The sequence below is a fragment of the Triticum dicoccoides genome, chromosome 7A, assembly GCF_002162155.2.
Source record: "Triticum dicoccoides isolate Atlit2015 ecotype Zavitan chromosome 7A, WEW_v2.0, whole genome shotgun sequence".
Lineage (NCBI taxonomy): Eukaryota > Viridiplantae > Streptophyta > Magnoliopsida > Poales > Poaceae > Triticum > Triticum dicoccoides.
Genome location: NC_041392.1, coordinates 134,013,544 through 134,032,228, shown reverse-complemented (window position 1 = coordinate 134,032,228; position 18,685 = coordinate 134,013,544). Strand labels below are relative to the sequence as shown.

Genomic DNA, 18,685 nt, shown 5'->3' with positions numbered 1-18,685 from the left:
AACATAAAGTTGCTACCGTTGAGTTAATTGAAAATTTCGATAAAAAGATCCACAACCAAATTACCCAATATGGATCTAAAGTAGGAGTAACTTTGAAAAATATTAAAGAGAAGGAACATATAGTTAATGAAATAATAAATCATGATTCCACTAGAATCGATAAACTTGAGGGTATCATTACCAACTTGGGAACCGCTTTTTCTTCCGTAAAGAATACTCCAAGTCCTCCAACTAAAATTGCCAAGCTTATGTATGTTCCTAAAAATAAGGGTGAATCCTCTAGCAAAGAAACTGCGGATCTCAAATCTATAAGTATTCATCCTAATCTTTTTGCTATAATTAAGGAACCATTTGCTACTAATGATTTTTTCGATCTTGTGCCTAGAAGTTTGATTATCGATAAAAGGAAAGAAACTCCTAAGGTGATAGATGTCTCATTAAAGAATTACCAACTAAAGATACCTAGATCTATCCTTGCTTTTATGCCTAGCTAGGGGCGTTAAACGATAGCGCTTGTTGGGAGGCAACCCAATTTTATTTTTATTCCTTGCTTTTTTCTCCTGTTTAGGAATAAATAATTTATCTAGCCTATGTTTTGGTTGTGTTTTTGTGTTTAATTAGTGTTTGTGCCAAGTAGAACCGTTGGGAAGACTTGGGGAAAGTCTTTTTAATCTTGCTGTAAAAAACAGAAACTTTAGCGCTCACGAGAATTCCTGCCATTTTTATTTGGAAAGTGATATTTAGTTAATTCTTTTTGCAGATGATTAATAGATAAATTCCTCACGTCCAGAAATTTATTTTAGAATTTTTGGGGTTTCAGATCTTGCGTTAGCTACAGATTACTACAGACTGTTCTGTTTTTTTGACAGATTCTGTTTTTCGTGTGTTGTTTGCTTATTTTAATGAATCTATGGCTAGTAAAATAGTATATAAACTATAGAGAAGTTGGAATACAGTAGGTTTAACACCAATATAAATAAATAATGAGTTCATTACAGTACCTTGAAGTGGTGTTTTGTTTTCTTTCGCTAACGGAGCTCACAAGATTTTCTACTTTAAGTTTTGTGTTGTGAAGTTTTCAAGTTTTAGGTAAAGATTTAATGGATTATGGAACAAGGATTGACAAGAGCCTAAGCTTGGGGATGCCCATGGCACCCCAATATAATCTAAGGACACCTAAAATCCAAAGCTTGGGGATGCCCCGGAAGGCATCCCCTCTTTCGTCTACTTCCATCGGTAACTTTACTTGGAGCTATATTTTTATTTACCACATGATATGTGTTTTGCTTGGAGCGTCTTGTATTATTTGAGTCTTTATTTGTTAGTTTTACACAATCATCCTTGCTGTACACACCTTTTGAGAGAGACACACATGATTCGGAAATTGTTAGAATACTCTATGTGCTTCACTTATATCTTTTGAGTTATATAGTTTTTGCTCTAGTGCTTCACTTATATCTTTTAGAGCACGTCGGTGGATTTGTTTTATAGAAACTATTGTTCTCTCATGCTTCACTTAGATTATTTTGATAGTCCTACAAAACAGCATGGTAATTTGCTTTAATTATGTTAGGCATTAAAGATTAATAAAAAATTTCTTATGAGTGTGTTGAATACTATGAGAAGTTTGATACTTGATAATTGTTTTGAGATATGGAGATGGTAATATTAGAGTCATGCTAGTCGAGTAGTTGTGAATTTGAGAAATACTTGTGTTAAAGTTTGTGATTCCTGTAGCATGTACGTATGGTGAACCGTTATGTGATGAAGTCGGAGCATGATTTATTTATTGATTGTCTTCCTTATGAGTGGCGGTCGGGGACGAGCGATGGTCTTTTCCTATCAATCTACCCCCCCTAGGAGCATGCGCGTAATACTTTGCTTTGATAACTTGTAGATTTTTGCAATAAGTATATGAGTTCTTTATGACTAAGGTTGAGTCCATGGATCATACGCACTTTTCTTCCTTTCACCATTGCTAGCCTCTCTAATACCGCGCACCTTTCGCCGGTATCATACACCCACCATATACCTTCCTCAAAACAGCCACCATACCTACCTATCATGGCATTTCCATAGCCATTCCGAGATATATTGCCATGCAACTTTCCACCGTTCCGTTTACTATGATACGCTCCATCATTGTCATATTGCTTTGCATGATCATGTAGTTGACATTGTATTTGTGGCAAGCCACCGTTCATAATTCTTTCATACATGTCACTCTTAATTCATTGCATATCCCGGTACATCGTCGGAGGCATTCACATAGAGTCATATTTTGTTCTAAGTATTGAGTTGTAATTGTTGAGTTGGAAGTAAATAAAAGTGTGATGATCATCATTTTTAGAGCATTGTCCCAAGTGAGGAAAGGATGATGGAGACTATGATTCCCCCACAAGTCGGGATGAGACTCCGGATGAAAAATAAAATAATAAAAAAAAGAGGCCAAAGAAGCCCAATTAAAAAAAAGAGGCCATAAAAAAGAAAAGGCCCAAATAAAAAAAACATGAGAGAAAAAGAGAGAAGGGACAATGCTACTATCCTTTACCACACTTGTGCTTCAAAGTAGCACCATGATCTTCATGATAGAGAGTCTCCTATGTTATCACTTTCATATACTAGTGGGAATTTATCATTATAGAACTTGGCCTGTATATTCCAATGACGGGCTTCCTCAAAATACCCTAGGTCTTCGTGAGCAAGCGAGTTGGATGCACACCCACTAGTTCCTTTTGTTGAGCTTTCATATACTTATAGCTCTAGTGCATCCGTTGCATGGCAATCCCTACTCACTCACATTGATATCTATTGATGGGTATCTCCATAGCCCGTTGATACGCCTAGTTGATGTGAGACTATCTTCCCCCTTTTTTGTCTCCTCCACAACCACCATTCTATTCCACCTAAAGTGCTATGTCCATGGCTCACGCTCATGTATTGCGTGAAGATTGAAAAAGTTTGAGAACACCAAAAGTATGAAACAATTGCTTGGCTTGTCATCGGGGTTGTGCATGATTTAAATACTTTGTGTGGTGAAGATAGAGCATAGCCAGACTATATGATTTTGTAGGGATAACTTTCTTTGGCCATGTTATTTTGAAGAGACATAATTGCTTAGTTAGTATGCTTGAAGTATTATTATTTCTATGTCAATATTGAACTTTTGTCTTGAATCTTTCGGATCTGAATATTCATACCACAATTAAGAAGAATTACATTGAAATTATGCCAAGTAGCATTCCACATCAAAAATTCTGTTTTTATCATTTACCTACTCGAGGACGAGCAGGAATTAAGCTTGGGGATGCTTGATACATCTCGAACATATCTATAATTTTTGATTGTTCCATGCTATATTATATTCTGTTTTGGACACTATTGGGCTTTATTATACACTTTTATATTATTTTTGGGACTAACCTATTAACCGGAGGCCCATCCCAGAATTGCTTTTTTTTTGCCTATTTTAGGGTTTCGCAGAAAAAGAATATCAAACGGAGTCGAAACGGAATGAAACCTTCGGGAACGTGATTTTCGGAACGAACATGATCCAAAGGACTTGGACCCTACGTCAAGCAATCAACGAGGAAGGCACGAGGTAGGGGGGCGTGATACGTCTCCAACGTATCTATAATTTTTGATTGCTGCATGCTATATCATCTACTGTTTTAGGCAATATTGGGCTTTATTATCCACTTTTATATTATTTTTGGGACTAACCTATTAACCGGAGGCCCAACCAAGATTTGATGTTTTATGCCTATTTCAGTGTTTTGAAGAAAAGGAATATCAGACGGAGTCGAAACGGAACGAAATCAACTGGAGAAGTTATTTTTGAAAGGAAACACACCTAATGGACTTGGACCCCATGTCAGAAGATACGGGAGCTGCCCCACGTGGGGCCCCCGTGGCTCCCCTGACGTGCTTCTTCTGCCTATATAACTCCACGTACCCTAAAACTTCCAGAACGGAGATTAGATCGAGAGTTCCGCCACAAGAAGCCTCCGTAGCCACCAAAAGTCAATCGGGACCCTATTCCGGCACCCTGCCGGATGGGGAAACCCTCACCGGTGGCCATCTTCATCATCCCGGTGCTCTCCATGACCAGGAGGGAGTAGTTCTCCCTCGGGGCTGAGGGTATGTACCAGTAGCTATGTGTTTGATCTCTCTCTCTCTCTCGTGTTCTTGATTTGGCACGATCTTGATGTATCGCGAGCTTTGCTATTATAGTTGGATCTTATGTTTCTCCTCCCCCTCTTCTCTCTTGTAATGAATTGAGTTTCCCCTTTGAAGTAATCTTATCAGATTGAGTCTTTAAAGACTTGAGAACACTTGATGTATGTCTTGCCGTGGATATCTGTGGTGACAATGGGATACCACGTGCCACTTGATGTATGTTAAGGTGATCAACTTGCGGGTTTCGTGACATTGGGAACCTATGCATAGGGGTTGGCACACGTTTTCGTCGTGATTCTCCGGTAGAAACTTTGGGGCACTCTTTGAGGTCCTTTGTGTTGGTTGAATAGATGAATCTGAGATTGTGTGATGCATATCGTATAATCATACCCCCGGATACTTGAGGTGACATTGGAGTATCTAGGTGACATTAGGGTTTTGGTTGATTTGTGTCTTAAGGTGTTATTCTAGTACGAACTCTAGGGCTGTTTGTGACACTTATAGGAATAGCCCACCGGATTGATTGGAAAGAATAACTTTGAGGTGGTTTCGTACCCTACCATAGTATCTTCGTTCGTTCTCCGCTATGAGTGACTTTGGAGTGACTCTTTGTTGCATGTTGAGGGATAGTTATGTGATCCAATTATGTTAGTATTGTTGAGGGAACTTACACTAGCGGAAGTATGAACCCTAGGCCTTGTTTCAACACATTGAAATACCGTTTACGCTCACTTTTATCACTTGCTACCTTGCTGTTTTTATTATTTCAGATTACAAATACCTTTATCTACTATCCATATACCACTTGTTTCACCATCTCTTCGCCGAACTAGTGCACCTATACAATTTACCATTGTATTGGGTGTGTTGGGGACATAAGAGACTCTTTGTTATTTGGTTGCAGGGTTGCTTGAGAGAGACCATCTTCATCCTACGCCTCCTATGGATTGATAAACCTTAGGTCATCCACTTGAGGGAAATTTGCTACTGTCCTACAAACCTACGCACTTGCAGGCCCAACAACGTCTACCAGAAGAAGGTTGTGTAGTAGACATCAAGCTCTTTTCTGGCGCCGTTGCCGGGGAGGTGAGTGCTTGAAGGTATATCTTTAGATCTTGAAATCGAGTCTTTTAGTTTCTTGTTTTATCACTAGTTTAGTTTATAAAAGAAAATTACAAAAAATGGAATTAATCTCATACGCTTCACCTTTTTAATATCTTTCGTGAGTATGATGGAAAGGATAATTGTGCTCAAGTGCTAGAAGAAGAAATCTATAAAATGTTTGGCACTAAATATTTGAATGATGAGCATGATTGCAATGTTGTTAGTATGAATTCCTTGAATATCCATGATGCTAATGATATGAAAAGCCACAAGCTTGGGGAAGCTATGTTTGATGAAGATGATATTTTTTGCCCCCCAAGCTTTGATGAGCAAATTTACTATGATGAAAGCATGCCTCCTATCTATGATGATTATTGTGATGACACATATGCTTTAAAGAATAATTATAACCATGAAACTTGTCATCTTGATCTTAATTTTCAATCACATGAGAGTTATTTTGTTGAGTTTCCTCCCACTATTATTCATGAGAAGAATCTTGCTTGTGTGGAGAGTAGTAAATTTTCTATGCTTGTGGATGATGAAAAGAATGCTTTAGGTGCTGGTTATATTGTTGAATTCATTCATGATGCTACTGAAAATTATTATGAGGGAGGAATATATGCTTGTAGGAATTGTAATAGTATCAAGTTTCCTCTCTATGTGCTTAAAATTTTGAAGTTATGCTTGTTTTACCTTCCTATGCAAGTTGATTCTTGTTCCCACAAGTTGTTTGCTCACAAAATCCCTATGCATAGGAAGCATGTTAGACTTAAATGTGCTAGTCATATTCTTCATGATGCTCTCTTTATGTTTCAATTCTTATCCTTTATGTGAGCATCATTGAAATCATCATGCCTAGCTAGGGGCGTCAAACGATAGCGCTTGTTGGGAGGCAACCCAATTTTATTTTTGTTCCTTGCTTTTTGTTCCTGTTTAATAATAAATAACTCATCTAGACTCTGTTTAGATGTGGTTTTATGCTTTTAATTAGTGTTTGTGCCAAGTAGAACCTTTGGGAAGACTTGGGGAAAGTCTTGTTGATCATGCTGTCAAAAACAGAAACTTTAGCGCTCACGAGAACTGCCGCCATTTTTATTTGGAGAGTGATATTTAGTTAATTCTTTTTGCAGATGATTAATAGATAAATTCCTAAGGTCCAGCAATTTATTTGATAATTTTACTACACACTGTTCTGTTTTTGACAGATTCTGTTTTCATTGTGTTGTTTGCTTATTTTGATGAATCTATGGCTAGTAAAATAGTTTATAAACCATATAGAAGTTGGAATACAGTATATATAACACCAATATAAATAAAGAATGAGTTAATTACAGTACCTTGAAGTGGTGATTTATTTTCTTATACTAACGGAGCTTACGAGTTTTCTGTTAAGTTTTGTGTTATGAAGTTTTCAAGTTTTGGGTAAGGATTCGATGGACTATGGAATAAGGAGTGGCAAGAGCCTAAACTTGGGGATGCCCAAGGCACCCCAAGGTAATATTCAAGGATAGCCAAGAGCCTAAGCTTGTGGATGCCCCGGAAGGCATCCCCTCTTTCGTCTTCGTTCATCGGTAACTTTACTTGGAGCTATATTTTTATTCACCACATGATATGTGTTTTGCTTGGAGCGTCAATTTATTTTGTTAGGCTTTGCTTGCTGTTTGAATAAAATACCAAGATCTGAAATTATTAAATGATAGAGAGTCTTCACATAGTTGCATAATTATTCAACTACTCATTGATCTTCACTTATATCCTTCGGAGTAGTTTGTCATTTGCTCTAGTGCTTCACTTATATCTTTTAGAGCATGGTGGTAGTTTTATTTTGAAGAAATAGATGAACTCTCATGCTTCACTTAGATTATTTTGAGAAACTTAAATAGCATGGTAATTTGCTTAAAATCCTAATATGCTAGGTACTCAAGAATAATAAAATTCTCTTATGAGTGTGTTGAATACTATGAGAAGTTTGATACTTGATAATTGTTCTGAGATATGGAGATGGTGATATTAGAGTCATGCTAGTTGAGTAGTTGTGAATTTGAGAGATACTTGTGTTGAAGTTTGTGATTCCCGTAGCATGCACGAATGGTGAACCGTTATGTAACAAAGTCAGAGCATGAGGTGTTTATTGATTGTCCTCCTTATGAGTGGCAGTCGGGGACGAGCGATGGTCTTTTCCTACCAATCTATCCCCCTAGGAGCATGCGCGTAGTACTTTGTTTTGATAACTAATAGATTTTTGCAATAAGCATATGATTTCTTTATGACTAATGTTGAGTCCATGAATTATACGCACTCTCACTCTTCCACCTTTGCTAGCCTCTCTAATACCGCGCACCTTTCGCCGGTATCATACACCCACCATATACCTTCCTCAAAACAGCCACCATACCTACCTATTATGGCATTTCCATAGCCATTCCGAGATATATTGCCATGCAACTTTTCACCATTCTGTTTATCATGACACATTCATCATTGTCATATTGCTTAGCATGATCATGTAGTTGACATAGTATTCGTGGCAAAGCCACCGTTCATAATTCTTTTATACATGTCACTCATGCATCATTGCACATCCCGGTACACCGCCGGAGGCATTCATATGATCATCATTCAATAGAGCATTGTCCCAATAAAAAAAGGCAAAAAAAGGCCAAAAAAGAGAAAGGCCAAAAAAAAGAAAGGCCAAATAAAAAAATAAAAAAATAAAAAATAAAAGGGACAATGCTACTATCCTTTTACCACACTTGTGCTTCAAAGTAGCACCATGATCTTCATGTTAGAGAGTCTCCTATGTTGTCACTTTCATATACTAGTGGGAATCTTTCATTATAGAACTTGGCTTGTATATTCCAATGATGGGCTTCCTCAAAATGCCCTAGGTCTTCGTGAGCAAGCGAGTTGGATGCACACCCACTAGTTTCTTTTGTTGAGCTTTCATATACTTATAGCTCTAGTGCATCCGTTGCATGGCAATCCCTACTCACTCACATTGATATCTATTGATGGGCATCTCCATAGCCCGTTGATACGCCTAGTCGATGTGAGACTATCTTCTCCCTTTCTGTCTTCTCCACAACCACCATTCTATTCCACCTATAGTGCTATATCCATGGCTCACGCTCATGTATTGCGTGAAGATTGAAAAAGTTTGAGAACATTAAAAGTATGAAACAATTGCTTGGCTTGTCATCGGGGTTGTGCATGATTTAAATATTTTGTGTGGTGAAGATGGAGCATAGCCAGACTATATGATTTTGTAGGGATAGCTCTCTTTGGCCATGTTATTTTGAGAAGACATAATTGCTTAGTTAGTATGTTTGAAGTATTATCATTTTTATGTCAATATGAACTTTTGTCTTGAATCTTTCGGATCTGAATATTCGTATCACAAGTAGGAAGAATTACATTGAAATTATGCCAACTAGCATTCCACATCAAAAATTATCTTTTTATCATTTACCTACTCAAGGACGAGCAGGAATTAAGCTTGGGGATGCTTGATACGTCTCCAACGTATCTATAATTTTTGATTGCTCCATGCTATATTATCTACTGTTTTAGGCAATATTGGGCTTTATTATCCACTTTTATATTATTTTTGGGACTAACCTATTAACCGGAGGCCCAGCCCAGATTTGCTGTTTTATGCCTATTTCAGTGTTTTGAAGAAAAGGAATATCAGACGGAGTCGAAACGGAACGAGATCAACTGGAGAAGTTATTTTTGGAAGGAAACACACCTGATGGACTTGGACCCCACGTCAGAAGATACGGGAGCTGCCCACGAGGGTGGGGGGCGCGCCCACCCCCTAGGGCGCGCCCCTTGCCTCGTGGGGCCCCCATGGCTCCCGTGACGTGCTTCTTCTGCCTATATAACTCCACGTACCCTAAAACTTCCAAAACGGAGATTAGATTGAGAGTTCCGCCGCCAGAAGCCTTCGTAGCGACCAAAAGTCAATCGGGACCCTGTTCCGGCACCCTGCCGGAGGGGGAACCCTCACCGGTGGCCATCTTCATCATCCCGGTGCTCTCCATGACGAGGAGGGAGTAGTTCTCCCTCGGGGCTGAGGGTATGTACCAGTAGCTATGTGTTTGATCTCTCTCTCTCTCTCTCTCGTGTTCTTGATTTGGCACGATCTTGATGTATCGTGAGCTTTGCTATTATAGTTGGATCTTATGTTTCTCCTCCCCCTCTTCTCTCTTATAATGAATTGAATTTCCCCTTTGAAGTAATCTTATCGGATTGAGTCTTTAAAGACTTGAGAACACTTGATGTATGTCTTGCCGTGGATATCTGTGGTGACAAGGGGATACCACGTGCCACTTGATGTATGTTAAGGTGATCAACTTGCGGGTTTCGTGACATTTGGAACCTATGCATAGGGGTTGGCACACGTTTTAGTCGTGATTCTCCGGTAGAAACTTTGGGGCACTCTTTGAGGTCCTTTGTGTTGGTTGAATAGATGAATCTGAGATTGTGTGAGGCATATCGTATAATCATACCCCCGGATACTTGAGGTGACATTGGAGTATCTAGGTGACATTAGGGTTTTGGTTGATTTGTGTCTTAAGGTGTTATTCTAGTACGAACTCTAGGGTTGTTTGTGACACTTATAGGAATAGCCCACCGGATTGATTAGAAAGAATAACTTTGAGGTAGTTTCGTACCCTACCATAATCTCTGCGTTCGTTCTCCGCTATTAGTGACTTTGGAGTGACTCTTTGTTGCATGTTGAGGGATAGTTATGTGATCCAATTATGTTAGTATTGTTGAGGGAACTTACACTAGCGGAAGTATGAAACCTAGGCCTCGTTTCAACACATTGCAATACCGTTTACGCTCACTTTTATCACTTGTTTCCTTGCTGTTTTTATTATTTCAGATTACAAATACCTTTATCTACTATCCATATACCACTTGTTTCACCATCTCTTCGCCAAACTAGTGCACCTATACAATTTACCATTGTATTGGGTGTGTTGGGGACACAAGAGACTCTTTGTTATTTGGTTGCAGGGTTGCTTGAGAGAGACCATCTTCATCCTACGCCTCCTATAGATTAATAAACCTTAGGTCATCCACTTGAGGGAAATTTGCTACTGTCCTACAATCCTGTGCACTTGCAGGCCCAACAACGTCTACAAGTAGAAGGTTGTGTAGTGGACATCAGGGCGCGCCTACCCCCCAGGCGCGCCCTCCACCCTCGTGGGCCCCCTGTTGCTCCACCAACGTACTCCTTCCTCCTATATATACCTACGTACCCTCAAACTACCAGATACGGAGCCAAAACCCTAATTCCACCGCCGTAACTTTCTGTATCCACGAGATCCCATCTTGGGGCCTTTTTTGGAGCTCCACCGGAGGGGGCATCGATCACGGAGGGCTTCTACATCAACACCATAGCCCCTCCGATGAAGTGTGAGTAGTTTACTTCAGACCTACGGGTCCATAGTTATTAGCTAGATGGCTTCTTCTCTCTTTTTGGATCTCAATACAAAGTTCTCCCCCTCTCTTCTGGAGATCTATTCGATGTAATCTTCTTTTGCGGTGTGTTTGTTGAGACCGATAAATTGTGGGTTTATGATCAAGTTTATCTATGAACAATATTTGAATCTTCTCTGAATTCTTTTATGTATGATTGGTTATCTTTGCAAGTCTCTTCGAATTATCAGTTTGGTTTGGCCTACTAGATTGATCTTTCTTGCAATGGGAGAAGTGCTTAGCTTTGGGTTCAATCTTGCGGTGTCCTTTCCCAGTGACAGTAGGGGCAGCAATGCACGTATTGTATTTTTTCCATCGAGGATAACAAGATGAGGTTTATATCATATTGCATGAGTTTATCCCTCTACATCATGTCATCTTGCTTAAAGCGTTACTATGTTCTCTTGAACTTACTACTCTAGATGCATGCTGGATAGCGGTCGATGTGTGGAGTAATAGTAGTAGATGCAGGCAGGAGTCGGTCTACTTGTATCAGACGTGATGCCTATATACATGATCATACCTAGATATTCTCATAACTATGCTCAATTCTGTTAATTGTTCAACAGTAATTTGTTCACCCGCTGTAAAAACTTATGCTCTTGAGAGAAGCCACTAGTGAAACCTATGGCCCCCGGGTCTATCTTCCATCTTATTAATCTTCCGATGCTTAGTTATCTCCTTTGCCATTCATTTTACTTTGCATCTTTATCATAAAAATACCAAAAATATTATCCTATCATATCTATCAGATCTCACTCTCGTAAGTGACCGTGTAGGGATTGACAACCCCTTATCGCGTTGGTTGCGAGTATTTATTTGTTTGTGTAGGTGCGAGGGACTTGTGTGCGGCCTCCTACTTGATTGGTACCTTGGTTCTCAAAAACTGAGGGAATACTTACGCTACTTTGCTGCATCACCCTTTCCTCTTCAAGGGAAAACCAACGCAGTGCTCAAGAGGTAGCACATGGTGTAGTTGGTACTCCTGGATCTCCAAGTTTTTTTGGTATTCCACCCTTAAAAGTATAATTAGCAAGCATGGTGGAAATTTCAGCTCCCGTTATCTTTCTTTTATTAGGAACAATATATTTCATGTACTTAGCATAAGGATTCATTTTGAGAATATCAGTCAAACGCATACGCAAAAAGATAGGTCTAATCATTTCAGCAAAGCACTCAAAATCCTCATCATCCTTTTTCTTGGATGGTTTAGGAGGAAAAGGCATGGGTTTCTGAACCCATGGTTCTCTTTCCTTACCGTGCTTCCTAGCAACAAAGTCTTTCTTATCATAACGTTGATTCTTTGATTGTGGGTTATCAAGATCAACAACAGGTTAAATCTCTACTTCATTGTCATTACTAGGTTGAGCATCAACATGAACATCATCATTAACATTTTCACTAGGTTCATGCTCATTACCAGATTGTGTTTTAGCATCAGAAATAGAAATATCATTGGGATTCTCAGGTGTGTCATCAACAGGTTCACTAGAAGCATGCAAAGTCCTATCATTTTTCTTTTTCTTCCTTTTAGAAGGACTAGGTGCATCAATATTAGTTCTCTGAGAATCTTGCTCAATTCTCTTAGGATGGCCCTCAGGATACAAAGGTTCCTGATTCATTTTACCACCTCAAGTCATAACTCTAACAGCATTATCCTTTTTCTTACTATTTAATTCATTGAGCAAATCATTCTGAGCTTTGAGTACTTGTTCTACTTGAGTGGTAACCATAGAAGCATGTTTACTAATAAGTTTTAGTTAACCTTTAACATTAGTCATATAATCACTCAAGTGTTCAATCATATAAGCATTATGTTTCAATTGTCTACCAACATAAGCATTAAAATCTTCTTGCTTAACCATAAAGTTGTCAAACTCATCTAAGCATTGGCTAGCAAACTTAGTAGGAGGGATTTTAGCTTTATCATATCTATAGAGAGAATTTACCTTTACTACCTGTGTCGGGTTATCAAGACCATGTATTTCTTCAAGAGGCGGCAAATTAAGACCATGTATTTCATCAATAGGAGGTAAATTCTTAACATCTTCAGCTTTAATACCTTTTTCTTTCATAGATTTCTTTGCCTCTTGCATATCTTCAGGACTGAGAAATAGAATACCCCTTTTCTTCGGAGTTGGCTTAGGAGTTGGTTCAAGAATTGGATAAGGAAGTGTCCAATTATTTTCATTAGTCAACATATTATTCAATAGAATTTCAGCTTCGTCTGGTGTTATTTCCCTAAAAACACAACCAGCACAACTATACATGTGGTCTCTGGAAGTATCGTTTAGTCCATTATAAAATATATCAAGTATTTCATTTTTCTTAAGAGGATGATCAGGCAAAGTATTAAGTAATTGAAGAAGCCTCCCCCAAGTTTGTGGGAGACTCTCTTCTTCAATTTGCACAAAATTATATATTTCCCTTAAAGCAGCTTGTTTCTTATGAGCGGGGAAATATTTAGCAGAGAAGTAATAAATCATATCTTGGGGACTACGCACACAACCAGGATCAAGAAAATTAAACCATATCTTAGCATCATCCTTTAATGAGAACGGAAATAATTTAAGGATGTAATAATAGTGAGTTTTCTCATCATTAGTGAACAGGGTGGCTATATCATTTAATTTAGTAAGATGTGCCACAACAGTTTCAGATTCATAGCCATAGAAAGGATCAGATTCAACCAAAGTAATTATATTAGAGTCGACAGAGAAATCATAATCCTTATCAGTAACAAAGATAGGTGAAGTACCATAAGCAGGATCATATTTCATTCTACCATTTAGAGTTTTTTTATTTCAGCTTAGCTAATAATTTCTTAAGATTACTCCTATCATTGCAAGCAAGAAAATCTCTAGCAGTTTCTTTATCCATAACATAGCCTTCAGGCACAACAGGTAATTCATATCTAGGGGGAGAATCTTCATCATCACTTTCATCAATATTATTAGTTTCAATAATTTCATTCTCTCTAGCCCTAGCAAGTTGTTCATCAAGAAATTCACAAAGTGGCACAGTAGTATCAAGCATAGAAGTAGTTTCATCATAAGCATGATGCATAACAGAAGTGACATCATCAATAACATGCGGCATATAAGAATTAATAGCAGAAGCAGGTTTAGGTGTCGCAAGTTTACTCAAAACAGAAGATGAATCAAGTGCAGAGCTAGATGGCAGTTCCTTACCTCCCCTCGTAGTTGAGGGATAAATATTGGTTCTTGGATCTTTCAACTTCTTCATAATGATAAGCAGATATAAATCCCAAGTGACTCGAAGAATAGAGCTATGCTCCCCGGCAACGGCGCCAGAAAATGGTCTTGATAACCCACAAGTATAGGGGATCGCAACCGTTTTCGAGGGTTGAGTATTCAACCCAAATTTATTGATTCGACACAAGGGGAGCCAAAGAATATTCTCAAGTATTAGCAGCCGAGTTGTCAATTCAACCACACCTGGAAACTTAATATCTGCAGCAAAGTGTTTAGTAGCTAAGTAATATGATAGTAGTGGTAAAGGTGGTAAAAGGTAACGGTAGCAAAAGTAATATTTTTGGTGTTTTGTAGTGATGATAACAATAGTAATGGAAAAGTAAATAAGCGAAGAACAATATATGGAAAGCTCGTAAGCAATGGTTCGGTGATAGAGAATTAAGCCGGATGCGGTTCATCATGTAACAGTCATAACATAGGGTGACACAGAACTAGCTCCAGTTCATCAATGTAATGTAGGCATGTATTCCGAATATAGTCATACATGCTTATGGAAAAAAACTTGCATGACATCTTTTGTCCTACCCTCCCGTGGCAGCGGGGTCCTATTGGAAACTAAGGGATATTAAGGCCTCCTTTTAATAGAGTACCGGACCAAAGCATTAACACATAATGAATACATGAACTCCCCAAACTACGGTCATCACCGGGAGTGGTCCCGATTATTGTCACTTCGGGGTTGCCGGATCATAACACATAGTAGGTGATTATAGACTTGCAAGATAGGATCAAGAACTCTCATATATTGATGAAAACATAATAGGTTCAGATCTGAAATCATGGCACTCGGGCCCTAGTGACAAGCATTAAGCATAGCAAAGTCATAGCAACATCAATCTCAGAACATAGTGGATACTAGGGATCAAACTCTAACAAAACTAACTCCATTACATGATAAATCTCATCCAACCCATCACCGTCCAGCAAGCCTATGATGGAATTACTCACGCACGGCGGTGAGCATCATGAAATTGGTGATGGAGGAAGGTTGATGATGACGATGGCGACGGATTCCCCTCTCTGGAGCCCCGAATGGACTTCAGATCAGCCCGCCCCCCGAGAGAGTTTAGGGCTTGGCGGCGGCTCTGTATCGTAAAACGCGATGAATCCTTCTCCCTGATTTTTCTCTCCCCGAAAGTGAATATATGGAGTCAGGGTTGAGGTCAGTGGAGCGTCAGGGGGCCCACAAGGCAGGGGGCGCACCCAGGGGGTAGGGTGCGCCCCCACCCTCGTGGACAGGTGGAGGCCCCCCTGACGTGGATCTTCCTTCTAGTATTTTTTATATATTCCAAAATAATTCTTCGTTGATTTTCAGGTCATTCTGAGAACTTTTATTTCTGCACAAAAATAACACCATGGCAATTCTGCTGAAAACAGCGTCAGTTCGGGTTAGTTCCATTCAAATCATGCAAGTTAGAGTCAAAAATAAGGGCAAAAATGTTTGGAAAAGTAGATACGACGGAGACGTATCGTCTACCTGAGGCCTCGCCTTGCACCTCGACGGCCGGCTACCCAGACACCGCCGTCGTGCCATCGCTTTTCAGATACTGCATGGACGACACCTCGCTCGAAGTCCTCTTCCTGGACTGGTCATTCTGGGGCTGGCCAGAGGTCAACATCCGTCCCTAGAGGCCACTCATGAAGCAGGTAGCAGTCCTCATCTCTCTCTCCGGTGACCTCCTTATATCATTTGGCACTCAATAGTTCAACCTCAATATAAAGTCTGTGGTCTGAATATCTAAACATCCAAACAAAAATATTGGCGTTCAGTCTCAATACTATATCCTGTGATATTGGTACTCAACCCAATGCAATGTCAAGGCTCCGAATGCAAACATCCAAAGGAGCGCAATTGTTTCCAACCAAACACCAATCGAGACCAACCAATTCTAATGGAATGTTTTTTCTAGAAAAGGAGGATGACCCCTGGCCGCCTGTGCATCTAATGGAATGTAATCACATCAATCTATTTCACTCAATTCCCAAACCAAACACAACATGCATAACTGTCTTGCAACTCACGGCGTTTGGAGAATACTAAAACATGTGATAATGGCATACACAGGGAACACTTTACATTCCTGTGTAGTGTTTAGTACTCCATGGTTGGTTACTCCCTGTCATGCGCATATATAGAAAGCAAAAAATGGCCGCCCGACCGGATTCTCGTCCTCGTCAGCTAGAGAAAGCGGTAAACCATATGAACAAAGCTACCACTATAACTTAATAACTTATTGCTAGTTGCTAAAGTTAACACTATACTAACTTAATTGCTTCCCCCGCAAAAAAAAACTTAATTGCTACTTGCTGGCCACGGTTTCTCTTGCTATAATGGCCTCATTTCGCACCTCAACATGCAGCACAAGCTTGACGATTTCAACTCGTGGCAAACGCTCACTCGGCCAAGTCAGAGTCAGGTGAGAGTGGTGGTTAACTGTGGTCTGTGGTCACTGTAGGCCGGCACGCAGCCATGGCCGGCGACGATGAGCAGCGGCCGCTGCACATCCTCTTCTTCCCGTTTCCCGCTCCGGGCCACCTCATCCCGATCGCTGACATGGCCGCGCTCTTGGCGACTCGCGGCGCCAAGTGCACAATCCTCACCACGCCGGTCAACGCTGCCACCATCCGCCCGGCCGTCGACCGTGCCAACGACGCTCGCCGTGGAACTGCGGATTCCCCATCCCCACCGGCGATCCAGATCTCCGTCGTGCCCTTCCCTGACGTTGGGCTCCCGCCGGGCGTGGAGAACGCCACGGGCCTTACCAGCGACGCCGACCGCGACAAGTTCTTTCACGCGATCCAGCGGTTCCGCGGGCCCTTCGAGCAGTTCTTTGCCGGCGAATGCCCTGACGCCGTCGTCGCCGACAGCCACTTCCAGTGGTCCGTCGACGCCGCGGCGGAGCACGGCGTCCCGCGGCTGGCGTTCCTCGGCACCAGCATGTTCGCGCGGGCCTGCACCGACAGCATGCTGCGCAACAACCCGCTGGCGTCTTGCCCCGACGCCGTCGTCTCCCTACCGGGGCTGCCGCACCGCGTCGACATGTTACGGAGCCAGATGGTGGACCCCTCCAAGCGGCCGGAGAGTTTTGCCTTCTTCCAGCGCGTGAACGCTGAGGACCAGAGGAGCTACGGCGAGGTGTTCAACAGCTTCCACGAGCTGGAGCCGGACTACGTCGAGCACTACCGCACGACGCTCGGCCGCCGCGTATGGCTCGTTGGGCCGGTCGCGCCAGCCGGCGGAGACATGGGCGCGACCAAAGGCGCCACCAGCGAGCTCTCGTCTGACGGCGCCGGCTGCCTGCGGTGGCTCGACACGAAGCCGACCGGCTCGGTGGTGTACGTCTCCTTCGGCACGCTGTCCAGTTTCTCGCCGGCCGAGCTGCGCGAGCTCGCCGGCGGCCTCGACCTCTCAGGCAAGAACTTCATGTGGGTCATCAGCCACGCAGGCGCAGGAGCAGACGCCGACACCGATGCACAACCGGAGTGGATGCCCGAAGGCTTCGCCGAGCGTATGGCGCCGCCGGGCGGGCGCGGCTTCATCATCCGCGGCTGGGCGCCGCAAACGCTCATCCTGAGCCACCCGGCGCGTTCTTGACGCACTGCGGCTGGAACTCTACGCTGGAGGCCGTCAGCGCCGGCGTGCCGATGGTCACGTGGCCGCGGTTCGGCGACCAGTTCTTCAACGAGAAGCTCGTCGTGGAGGTGCTCCAGGTCGGGGCCAGCGTCGGCGCCTGCGACTACGCGTCGTTCATGGAGACCCATCATGGCGTGGTGCGCGCCGAGGTGGTCGCTGGATCCATCGGGACGGTGATGGGCGACGGCGAGGAGGGCGAGGCGATACGGAGCAAGGCCAGGGAGCTCGGTGTCAAAGCTAGGATGGCAGTGGGCAACGCCGGGTCGTCGTACGGCGATGTTGGGCGGCTAATGGACGAGTTGATTGCTCGCCGACGGACCTAAGAGCATCTCTGTCAGACCCGCAAAAGTGATCAAATCCGTAAAAATCCGCATTTTCAGTTTCATGATGTCAAAAAAATCCTGAATAGATCCTGCAAAAGCGATCAAACCCATAAGAGTTAAAAGCATCAGGAGTTCTACAACTTGCATCGAATGTGATGGTTTAGTCCTAGAACTTGCATTTTGACCTTACCCAGTCCCAGAACTTGCATGAAATGTGCAAATTTGGTCCTGACGAATCACATAACGCCATGTGGACGCGTGGGTGCCGACCCGGTCAGCACGTGCCATTTTGCAGAGAGGCCCTTGCCTTTCGTTCGAATCAAGTTGCGCCCACACGCTGTATTGATTGCATTTGTAGAACAGTAGCACAAGTATAAAATTGGAATCATCTGTTGTTTTGAACTTGGTAGGTTTCTAGAGTGGTAATGGGAAGCTATGCGATAGGGGAGATCTGATGGTGTGTCATTGAGTTAATTGTACAGAAGTATCACAATTAAGGTATTACATGTAGATTAGTATCATTTTTCGTAATTTTTACGTCTCAGTATCAAGTTTGGAGCGAGCCGTTATAAAAAGGTCTAAATCGCGTATAAACATGTATTTGACAGTGTATCTGACCGAAGGGTCCTCCCTGTCAGATGCCTATGTGGCAGGTTTTTTACAGAAAACCCCCTAGC

At 41.9% G+C, this 18,685-nt stretch overlaps 1 pseudogene; it reads left to right on the top strand.

Moving 5' to 3' along the window:
- The first annotated feature begins 16,403 nt into the window (after positions 1 to 16,403).
- On the top strand, positions 16,404 to 18,439 carry LOC119328424 (annotated as a pseudogene).
- The last annotated feature ends 246 nt before the right edge of the window (positions 18,440 to 18,685 follow it).